A 12,548-nucleotide genomic window follows, 5' to 3' on the forward strand; every position below is an offset into this window, starting at 1 on the left:
TGTACTGTCTCTGACATTTTTTATAAAAAATAAAATCCTAAATGAATAAAACACAAATTTCAGTGGAATACGTTTGATCAAGTGTGTGACTGCCAAAAAAGTATATGAGTGCTTTAGATGAACTGAAGCACATAATCAACATTTGAGCAGTAAAGAAGTTCAACTACTGTGCTGCTGATTGTCTTACACAGCTGTTTCAGAGTACTATGCAACAAATATAAGCAACTGTATCGTCATCAGATGTTAGCAATATCACTTGTGGCTAATTTTATGGATTGGACATAGCACTACAAATTCGACAATCCCAAATCCAATGTGGCTTATAGTAGAGAGTGCTCCGAGTGGTCAAAAAGACCAGGAAAGTGCTGGTAAAATGCCAGTTCATTTTTAGCCCAGGGTTGATTGGTGGGGGAATCCTAAATTCCAGTGTAGCACTTCAGCACAGGGAAATAAGTCACCAATGAGTTTAGTTATGTGTGTTCTACAATATATAAGAGAATGTTGTAGTGATCATCATCCACCCCAAATCAGTATAAAGCCAATAATCTGTAAACATGGAATCTGGGAGGTGTTACTAAAGAACATTATCAGCTTCTTTGAGAAGCAGTCCTGTTACTCAGCAGCCACGTCTGGTCACTTATTCTGAAGCTTTATATAAATTAACTTTAACTTCAATGGTCAATCGGACATAATGGGACACTCCTGTATACTATAACATGAAAATATTATCATTTGATTTGTTGTTGACATTTCTCAACAGGAAATAATCAGATAACTTCAGCAGCATGTCTGCAGATCCATCCATCCATCCATTTTCTTCCGCTTATCCGGGGCCGGGTCGCGGGGGCAGAAGCCTAAGCAGAGAAGCCCAGGCTTCCCTCTCCCCAGCCACCTCCTCCAGCTCATCCGGAGGGACCCCAAGGCGTTCCCAGGCCAGCCGAGATACATAATCTCTCCAGCGTGTCCTGGGTCTACCACGGGGCCTCTTCCCGGTGGGACATGCCCGGAACACCTCACCCAGGAGGCGGCCAGGAGGCATCCTAATCAGATGCCCGAGCCACCTCAACTGGCTCCTTTCGATGTGGAGGAGCAGCGGCTCTACTCTGAGCCCCTCCCGGATGGCCGCACTCCTCACCTTATCTCTAAGGGAAAGGCCAGCCACCCTTCGAAGGAAACTCATTTCTGCCGCTTGTATTCGCGATCTTATTCTTTCGGTCACTACCCAAAGCTCGTGACCATAGGTGAGGGTAGGAACGTAGATCGACCGGTAAATCGAGAGCTTCGCTTTTACGCTAAGCTCCCTCTTCACCACGACGGACCGGTGCAGCGTCCGCATCACTGCAGAAGCAGCCCCGATCCGCCTGTCGATCTCCCGTTCCCTTCTCCCATCACTCGTGAACAAGACCCCGAGATACTTAAACTCCTCCACTTGAGGCAAGAACTCGTTCCTGAGCCGGAGATGGCACTCCACCCTTTTCCGGCTGAGGACCATGGCCTCAGACTTAGACAGATCTGCTGTCTAAACAAAACATGACAGTAGTCCTTACCTTTACCTTTCTTACAGCTTTCTTCATCTGTTAAAGCAAAATTATCACATATTAACCACAGAAAGTTTGGGTTTTGCTGATAGCCAACTTTACTGATGGGGGGCAGGACCATTTGATGATCATTGGTGCCTTAGCCCATCTGGAGGCCAGACAGGAAGCCCTTGGGCACAGGCTTCTGGGGCTCTGCAGGGCACACGGGCTCTGCTTGGTGGGGCTTCTCTGGGCAGGATTCTCAGAAGACTGAGCCACCACAAGCACAGCAAGCAACACCTCTGGGCTCAGAAAAGTACTCGGGACTGGCCAGCTCAGAAGATTCGGAATGCTCAGTCATGGATGGAGCAAGCTCTGGCTTAAAGGAAGCAGCTTCTAGGTTAGCTCCTGAATCTCAGGAAGCACTACCTCAGGAGCTGGAGGTCCTGCCCCGGGTGAGCCGTCTCTGTGGAGGCCATGCCCAGCATTGTGGACCCAAACTGGGAAAAAGCACTGGCAGAGAGCTCATAGACAAAGGTGGATCCAAATGCAGGACAGTAGAGGCAAGAATCAAACTCAAACGGGTCTTTAACAGTGATGGAGGGAATTGTCTCCTGATGCAGCTGATCAGACCCACAAAGAATTCAAGAGAAAATCAGGTTTTACACAGAGGGTCACTGGTTCCTAAGCATCTGGATAAAACACATGCATTGGTTTCTAATTATTACAATGTTTTTAAAGTCATTATTGCTGTTTCTTTATTTCTTTATAGATTTAGAGCTTTTAAATTAAATCAGTTTAAAAGTTGTTTTTTGTTTGTTTTTTACTTAGACATCATATTTTATTGGCATTAAATACATCATTTTAAGGCCACAATATATTTTAAATATATTTTAAATGGCTGTTTTTAGCAGGGAAAAAAATGATAACTTCACTCTGAGATATGAAGAAAGAGAAGGAAAGGAAGATGGGAGATTACTTTCAAACAAACTGGAAATTTATACCTCATATGTCATTTACCACTTTTGAGAATCCGTACATGATGACGTACTGGAGTTATTTCACAGTGTGAAAACATTGTGTGATAACAGTGGACAGCAAATGTAAAGCAAACTTGGAAGTTAGTATTATTTATTACATTAACGAACTGGTGCAGCGTATGGTCTCCATGTTTACTGTAAGGTTAGGTCAAAGGTAGCAGTGATCAGTCTGACTTTAGATGAGGTGGAGGAGAGCAGGAAGGTCAAAGTTCAGAGTGGGACACACCAGCTTCCATTATGGATAAACAGTAATATGTAAGCTAGGGCTCTGAATTCATGTGATTCAGTTTCCTTGGCACAAACTGCCATGTAGGAATCACGTGAAAGGAATCATCTGCTCATCTACTCGGGCCTTCCATGGTGCCAGCAGTCAGTAACAGCCTTGTTACACTCTGATTAGGAGAGGTCTCACCTTCCAGAGGTCACTATTCTTTCTCCCTTTATGAGAGACATCGAGGTTATTTGTTAATTTGATGGACTGCCTGATGTTGAAGACTCCGTCTTGAGTTATTCCGTTGGCTATGAGATCCCAGTACTGTATATCTGGATTATTGGGTAAGCACAGAAATGCTGAAGAGGGTTTTCCTCCCTTTGGTTTGTGTGCTCTGACATTTTTTTCAGAAACCTGGTTCCCTTTTTGCCACTTGATGAAATCAGAGCGCCTCCAGTCTCAGTGGTTGTGGCAGCCTTGTCCTGTTTTTATGATTAAAAACTATTTCAACCAAATTTCCATAGTCTTAAAATTGAATTAATGAAGAAAAGAGTGGTAGGGTAGAATAAACTTTGAGCAAATATATTATTAATTAGACCTTTCTTAAACAGAGCTCAAGGTGCCAGGGTGGCTCAGGGCGTGAGCGGGCGACCATGTATGCCGCATGGCAGTGCGGCCGGCGCAGGTTTGAGTCCTGATCTGTTGCCCTGTGCCACGTGTCTTCCCTGTTTCCTCCCCTGCTTTCCTGTCTCTCTCTCCACTGCTAATACTGTCAAATAAAGCTGTAAAATGGCCAAAAAATATCTTAAAAAAAAAAAAAAAACAGAGCTCAACAAAGCTGCCTCAATCGGCCTCGATCATGGGAAGCCTGTGTAGATGAACAGGCTGGTGTCCTGTATGGCAGCTTGTGCCAGAGAAGCCAAATCCCCAAACTTCAGAGCCGTAACTCACACAACATTTCTTATCTGTAACAGAGGGTGGGAGCCATCACTTTGTCCGTACTCAGGCTCCTCGAAAGCTGGTCTCTCCTCCTCCTCCACACTGTCACCTTCCTGCTCTAATGTCTGGACCTTCTCCACCTCATCTCCAGAAAGCTCTAAGCCTGTGTCCCCTTCCACAACCCTGAATAAAATCCTTCCTGCCTCTTTCAGCCCTCTGTTTCCTGAAGTATGAGCATGGGTTGAAAACGAGAGGCAGCAAGTCCTGTTGTCCACTTCAAAGATACAGAATAAAAGTTTTGTTTTAAAATACACAGAAACATAATATCTAACAAAATTTATCACTTAACCTCCCTTGTTGCCATAAAATGTGGACGCTGCACTAGCCGCCACCACAAATGTGGTGAAAGTCAGTAGCAGCACGGTTTAGCCATGACCATGTGGTTATCTGCATTTGTTACTTTTATTGCCATAAATATCTTGGAAAGTTGGAAAAACTTGACACTCAAAAACACAAAATAGTAAAAAATTTTTAGATTTCTGCAAAACTTTTATCCACCACAATTATCTGATTATTGTATATAGTAGGTCATGTTTTGTCAGATACTCAAAAATATCAGTGATATGCTAAAATGTCTGACACACAAAGCTCTCAGTGTTTTCTGATGGCACCATATGTATGAGCCAAATAACTGAGAAACAGTGATGAAAACAACAGTTAATATAAAAGTTACATGTTTCATTCAACAAATGTACCGCAGAAAACAAGATACCCCCCAAATAACTATCCAAACATCAAGTACATTAAACAAAGAAATCTCCCCAAAAAGTCTTCATTGGGTTAGCACTGCTGCCTCACAGCTACAATGACATCTACAAGGTCTGGGTTTGACTCCACCTTGGCCTGGCCTCTCTCTGTGGAGTTTGCATGTTCTCCCCGTGTCTGAGTGGGTTTTCGCCTGGTACTCCGGTTTCCTCCCACAGCCCAAAGACATGCACTTACTGGGGTTAGGTTAACTGGTCACGCTAAACTGCCCACAGGTGTGAACGTGAGTGTGAATGGTTGAATGGTGAATGATTGTGTGTCTCCCCGCGACCCTGAACAGAATAAGCGGAAGCAAATGGATGGGTGGATATTACCAAACCACAAGTGATGAATACTTTCTATCAATAACAAATGATTAACTAAAAATGATATCATGTAATATAAGTCTTCCTCGGTGCATAGATTATCTGATCTCTCATAATCAGATGTATTATCATATATATTATCAAATAAGCTGCAAATGATGACTATGGCTGCAGTACATAATGTGTAAAAACTATCATTGCTGTCTTTCTGTGTTCTGATGGTTTCTAGAGCAGGAAATGGCACTAAAAATGTCCATGTATCAGTTCTCTGTTCCTCTGCTGCTTCCCAGTTGTGACACAAAACAGTGCACACTCTGTGCTGTTGGGCTGTGAGAGACATTGTTAAAAAGTACAGACTTCAGTCTCTGTCAGAATCAAAGGGCTTCATTGAACTTCCAATGATCTCTTTTGTGAGACTGGGTGAGTGCTCCTTGTCCAAGTCAGAGATTCTCAATAAGCTTCTGAGCAACTCTCAGCAGTAGCATGACACCTTTGTTCACAACAACACGGAGTGCGGGGACAGTCCAAGAAGAATATCCACTGGACTGACAGGAATTTCTTAGTATCTTCCTGGTGGAAACACAAACACTGATATTTTCAGTCAGCCAGTAGCTAACCTACGTGGGGACATTGCTTCCTTGGATGCAACTGACATTGCTTCCTTTGAAACACGATACTCCTTTTTGTTATTTTGTTAGTTTTGTTATTAAAAGATGATAAAATATTGTGTTAAAAGTGAAGCTTCTAAATCTGGAGGAGAGTGGTTTTAGCAGGAGCTAAGAGTGAGGCCCTGAACATCCAAGGGAGTGAATACAACAGGCCTTTGACAATGAACTCGCTACACTTGTTGTGGGGCTGAGTGATGTCACTATTGTAAACATTTCAATGGCAAAACAGTTGTGCGTGCTTTTCTCAGGATGAAGGCGGTGGGGAAAAAAAGCCTTAATGTCTGTTTGTTCACTGGAATGTGTCCGATGTTTCAGCCCAGGAGAAGAACTCAAGAGAGAGCAGAACAAGAGCTTGAGTGACGTGATGTGACGCTTGGAAATGTATCACAAAAGAGCAGCAGACAAAAGAATCATTTAACATCAAGTAACAACTTCCTTATTTTTATTCTACTGTGATTTTTGTTTTTCTTTTTGTGACATAGCATACCACATTATCCAATATGGCTGTAGCCAAAATGGCAATATGGTAATCCTTAATAAAAGTCAGTTCTTGCCCACTTTTATCTGTGTTTGATTTTTAACTCATTTAATAAAAAATAATCTGCTCAGAGGTTTTTTTGTGTGTGTTGCATTTTTGAGTAATTGACTCAGGGAATTACATCTGTGTAGGTTCTCAGTCATCCAGGTCACAGTAGGCTCAGGAGCTTGTAAAAGGTGGAGAGACCCAGGGAGGCCTGGGTTTGAGAACTGAAGAAGGCTTTCGGAGGAGAGGTGAAAGGTCTTCAAGAAACAAAAACAAGTCCAGTCGCCTTTTTTCAAGCTCCGGAGATTCAAGGAATTTTAATAATAAACCTTAAGAAAATGTATCTAGCTGTTCACTACTAATCTTGTTGTTATTGAATCGATGCATGAGATTCCTTTTACTTCGTGTCAGAAAATCACTGTTTGTTATAACTGACTCAGTCTGCATTGTTTTAATAGGACAGTCAAAAAAGAAAAAAAACAGAATCAGTATTAGTTATGTGTTTCTGTGTTTCTGTGAGGGCTCTGATGTTAAATGTTTACATGTTCAGTGTTTTAAACCATCATCTGAGTATACATACATATTTTTAGGTGACCATGAACCTTCACAAGTGTGTCCACATTCGTCTGGTGAACTCGGTTGAGCAGCAAAAGAGGCAAAAGGAGATCACAAGTCCAAGAGGAGTTTTTAAGAGTAAAAATGTTTATTTTACACCCAACAAAATGCAAACACAAGATCACAGTTCTGCTCACAGACAGACTGAGACTAAACCTGATTGCAGCAAACACAGGCCTCTTAAATATCCTTTGGCACAAACCATTAGTAGCAACCAGTGAGTGTCTTCTTCAACACTTAAATTTTCAACCTCAAACTAGGTCGAGTTTGAAATAGGACACTAACAAATCATTTGTTCAGCTCCATCAGAGTCTATACATGCATAAAGAAGATCCACCAAAGAAAACCTATGGTCTCAAGGTGGAATTAATTTTTCAGTAAGAAACACTGTGTCACAAATTGAGTCAGGATCTGGACACAGACCTGAAGGATTGCAGATGCTTACAGATGGTTAAACAGTGGCAGACTCCAGTTACACCACGGTACCAGATTCTGTCCCGCTCTCCACCTTAAAGCTTCCAGCTGCAGCGTGTTTCTAGATTTTCACAAATGCCTTTGTAGTAACGTGCTTCAGTCTCATGGTGTCGCTGTTGCAATCACAACTGACAAACTCACTAAAGAGTCACAGGCTATCACAGTGACACTTGTACTTTATACTACTGTGCTAATGAAGAGTGAGGCAGCTGTAGCTTTATTTGTACACTATTAGTATGGATGGAAAATCTCATCACATGTATTCACAGTGTGTCCTACTGGGTTCATATTTATTGATACATAGTATAATAGTGATCAGTTATAATATCTCATGACATTCTAAATAAAATGGGAAATTACACATTTTTCTGCAAAATCTGTAACATCCAATAACATAACCAGCAAGGGTTAAACAAAGTATCCCCACACAGAAAATGTCTCTCAAAGTCCATAAACAAACTTTAGTAATACTTCATTAATACTTCCCCCATATCGTCCTGTAGTGCACTGCAGTTACAAAATCACATAAGTGGAAGAAAATGAATGGATGGGTTTTAGAATATGATGCATCGACCTTAAAATTCCACATCGACTAATGTTTGTAGTCGATATAATTGATTCTGTCGATGAATCGTTGCAGCCGTATGTGAGAGATGCTGAGTGATATCACAGAGCTGAATGGGCTCTGGTGTTGTGTAGCCACACGACAATATAATTTCTGCTGAGTTGTAGTTGTTTCTGCAGCTGCGATCCGTCGCTGTGACAGAGAATGTTAATGCCTGCAGATATGACATCTTTCTTTTCACATACCCTATCATTGAAAATGTATTACTCTCAAAGTTATGCATAATAAGGAATGGCAGGGCTGCTATAGATGACAGGTGGATGCTGACATATACGCGGTTGCAGCTGATTGCTGCCTTGTGTCTGTGTCACTGAACTGAACCATTCAAATTTTACTGTAATTCTGGTAGAGAGTGGCAGTTCAACACTATACAGAGCAAGCAAAGGAAGGAAAAGGGGACTTAGTGCTGCAGACTTCAATGTCTCTGCAGGAGTCTTCCCAAGAAAAACACAACATGGAAATAGGTAGTAAACGGGGACTCACTGCTGGAAACTGAAATCTTTGCAGGAGTCATCACAAACAAAATAGGAAAAAGAGAACATCGTTATTGCCAAGCTGGACAAGCCTGAGGCACAACCTACAATTGTGCCACAGAAAAAAACCCAAAAAGAAGAAGAAGCACCACTGGCTGCTTCAGCTGTTCGCCTAATTGTCCCCAACATTCACCAGCAGCGTATCCTAAAAAATCACATTTATATACAGCTAAAAATGTCAGTGAACTTCTCAGTTGTTCGGTAACAAATCATTCCTTTTTTCAGTTACACCCCCCAACCAGCCGCGGCAGATTGCAGCCCCCCCCTGAGCCTGGTTCTTCCGATTAAAAGGGAGTTTTTCCTCTCCACCTTTACCAAATGCTTGCTCACAGGGGATCTTCTGATTGTTGGGGGGCTCTTTAAACCAATGATCCACTGATCAGTTCACTGGTATTAAATTTCAGACTCAGCAAATATGTAAACAGATGATTCCTCATAATCATGACATTACACTGTGTCACAAAGTGAGGAATCATCCATTTAAAACATATTTGCTGAGTCACATTTGGTTGTATATAAATATGATTTTTAGGTATCTGGGTAAATGTTTTCATATACTGTGAAAAATTTCCTGTTTTATGGTAAAATACTGGCAGCTGTTGTTGCCAGAGCATTCGGTGACAATGTAAACCTGTTTACAGTCTTTTGCTTTAAAAATACCACATGTACTATAAACCTGTTTACAGTAAACAATATTAAAAAACAAAAGGTAAACCTAATTACAGTCCTTCTCTGAGAAAATCACAATACAACTGTAAACAAACATGAAAAAAGTAGCCACCTACCTGGCTGATCAAGAGTAATGAGTGTCAGAGTCCAGATATGACTGAAGAGTGTACTCGTAATGGGATGGAGTCACACATAGACATGATGTTCATGGAGCTGGAACTTAAACCGTGTGTTGTCACCAGTTCAGCTTGCAGACCCCACGTTAATCATCAGGTGTTCACTGTGGATGGCAATGATCCTCATGAAAAAGAAAAACATCCTCTTTCAATTCAAAGGTTTTACATATCAGGATATAATAAAGAAAAAAATCCTCTGGTCTCTTTTAGGTTGTAAATTGATTTAAATCCAAGTTCATATTAACAGAATGACATTACGCTGTGTCATTATTTATTAAACTAAGCTAAAATCCAAGGCCAAAATAAGTATATCCTTATTGTTTCCATGACAATTAAGTGGGAAAGTGACAGCCAGGAGCTGATAATCAAATGCAGTTAATTAATTGTTCACCAGAAATCTGTGAGCACCCGTATAAAAGTAAACCTTTTGGCAATTTGCTGCTCTGCAGTCCATCACGCTACAGAGAGAAAGATTGCTCTACGTGGCCAGGATGAGGAGGAGACCGAGACAGAAGCAGCAGGGGAGCTATCTGATCACAACGCAAGTGGGGGAGAGGGGACTGCAGTGACCCCCAGACTAGGCAAGACACAGACGAAGAGCAGTGACGAGATGTTGGAGGAGTATTTGAAGTGGAAGGAAGCCAGGGAGGTAGAGAGAAGGAAGGAGGGAGCTTGGAGGGATGACACAACACACTTCTTGCTCAGTTTAGCTCCAGCCATGAGGAGACTCCCTCCACCAAAGCAGTCATGGATAAGAATTAAAATCCAGGAGCTCGTCCATGAGGCAGAGTTTGGGCCCATCACAAAATGATCAATTTCTTTAGCTTATTCATTTCTTTACATATGAGTCTGCTTTTCGTAGGGTAGGTTTGATGAAGATTCTCAGTCATCCAGGGAGGTAAATGCATTGTGTGAAAACTCAGTTACCTAAACTGGCTTCAGGTTTTTTTTAAATTCTGAAACAGTCTCTGGAGCTTGAAAAAGGCATCTGGACTTCTTTTTGTCTCTTTTTTTTTTTTTTTTTTTTTTTTTTTTTTGCATTTTTGGCCACAGCAGCTTTTTATCACAGTGGAGAGAGACAGGAAATGGGGGAAAGATACAGGGGAAGACACGCAGGCAAATTGGCGACGGGCCAGGACGCCAACCCGCGCCGCCTGCACCGCAGCGCGGCATATGTATGTGGTCACCACCTTCACCACTAAGCTACCCAGTCGCCCTCTTTTTGTCTCTTGAAGACGTTTCAGTCCTCATTCAAAAGGCTTCTTCAGTTCTCAAACCAAAAGGTGAAGAGACCCAAGTATTTAAACCCCTGTGAGCGTAGTCCCCTGGAGTTGGTTGTGACCCTCTATTGTTCATGTGCATAATCACATGCACCAAGGTGTGAAAGGAGGCGTTGGTCATAACAATCAGCGGTTTCAGGTGAAACCAATTTGGGACTTTGCTCCATTGTATCAAGTGACCTATTGAGGTCACCTGAACAAAGGTGTGAATGGGGGCTGAGGCGCCTGGAGAGGGAGCTCAGGACTGGACTGTAAACAGAGGAAAGTTGGTGTCATAATCCACCCCCTGTGATGGTTGTTCACAGTGAACATAGATGCTTCTTTTACTCCTCTTTCAAACCATCTGTCTTCCCATTCCCAAATGTGAATGTTGGCATCCTCAAAGAGTGACCTTTGACCTTTAGATGCAGATGTACAGCTGAGTCTTGTCCTGTTGAGGTGGCTCTTCTATGTTGTGCCATTCATTTGTGAAGAGGCTGTTTGGTTTCTCCAGTGTAGAGGTCAGAGGTTATCTTGAGATAAGCAATGCAGTGTATGCTGTCCAGTGCAGTTGGATTCTTCCTGCACCTTCTTAACAATGACATCAACTGTCTCTTTGGCACCAGAAGCCATTAAGGAGCTTCCTGAAAATGCAGTGGAAAAACACTGTAATTAGTGAGTTGCCATATGACATGTTTGGGTTTATCGGTGTGAATGTGTGTGTGCTGACCCTTAAAATGCAAAGCAAAACTACTGAGCATGTCTGTTGAATCCAAAAACCCAGCAGCTCCTTTGCTGCTCACTTCTATGTTGGCCTTTTGACAGCCGAACGACATAACAGCCGTTTCCACCCCCAGTGTCTCAAGACTGGATACCTTTAACAATGTTTAGGATAAAAAAAAAAGACATGTATAAATATTAAGCATACATGAAAATATAAGAGTTCAGAAAAATCTCATTACAGTAACATCTAAAGGTGCATATATGTTGAAAGAACTGTGTTACAGCAACTTTGGCTGTTCAAAATTTCTCCCTGTTTGCAAAACATTTTGCTAAATTTCTATTTTGAATTTTATTTAAGTGACCAGATTCTGTGCAGATATTTCAGATACGTGCTTCAAAAAGTAAAAGCAATCCCACAGTGCCATTGATTTGAATATTTGCTTTATGGCTCTGCACAGCTGTCAGTGAGAGAGCAAAATTAAAATTATGTTCAGCACAGCAAACTACTTGAACATGACAAAATTTTGACTGCTCATCTGCAAATCACCACCTTATCATGGTGGAGGGGTTTGTGTGCCCCAGTGATTCCAGGACCTATGTTATCTGGGGGCTTGTGCCCTTGATAAGGTCTCCCATGGCAAGTTGGTCCTGGGTGAGTGGCCAAACAACGAGCGATACAGAAGACCCCTATGGAAGCGTCAACAAGGGAACTGTTTACCCTGCCCAGGATAGGGTTACCAGGGCCCCACCCTGGAAGCAGGCCTGGGGAGGGAGCTCGAAGGAGAGTGTCTGGTGGCCAGGCATTAGCCCGTGGTGCCCACCTGGGTGCAGCCCAAAAAGACAACATGGGCCCGCCCCTCTGTGGTGGCCAAGGGCGGAGGCCCTGGTGGACCAATCCCTGGCTGTTGGGACATGGAATGTCACCTCTCTGGTGGGGAAGGACCCTAAGCTAGTGCGTGAGGTCAAGAGATACCAGCTAGATATAGTCGGGCTCACCTCAATGCATGACCTGGGCTCTCAAACCAGTCTCCTGGAGAGAGGCTGGACTTTGTTCCAGTCTGGATTTGCTCTCGGTGAGAGGAGGTGAGCTGGGGTGGGTAATCTTGTATCCCCCTGGCTTGCTGCCTGTGCCTTGGAGTTTTCACCGCTGGACGAGGGAGTTGCTTCCCTGCGCCTTCGGGTTGGGGAAAGGGTCCTGACTGTTGTTTGTGCTTATGTGCCGAATGACAGTTCAGAGTACCCACCACTCTCGGAGTCGCTGGGCGGGGTCCCTGAGGGTGCTCCATCCAGTGACTCCACTGTCTTGCTGGGAGACTTCAACGCTTACGTGGACAATGACCGTGAGACCTGGAGGGGCGTGATTGGGAGGAACGGTCTGATGTGAACACGAATAATGTTTTGTTATTGGACTTCTGTGCAAACCACAGTGTGTCCATAATGAACACC

Source organism: Archocentrus centrarchus, unplaced genomic scaffold (genome assembly GCF_007364275.1).
Source record: "Archocentrus centrarchus isolate MPI-CPG fArcCen1 unplaced genomic scaffold, fArcCen1 scaffold_37_ctg1, whole genome shotgun sequence".
In the NCBI taxonomy this organism is placed as follows: domain Eukaryota; kingdom Metazoa; phylum Chordata; class Actinopteri; order Cichliformes; family Cichlidae; genus Archocentrus; species Archocentrus centrarchus.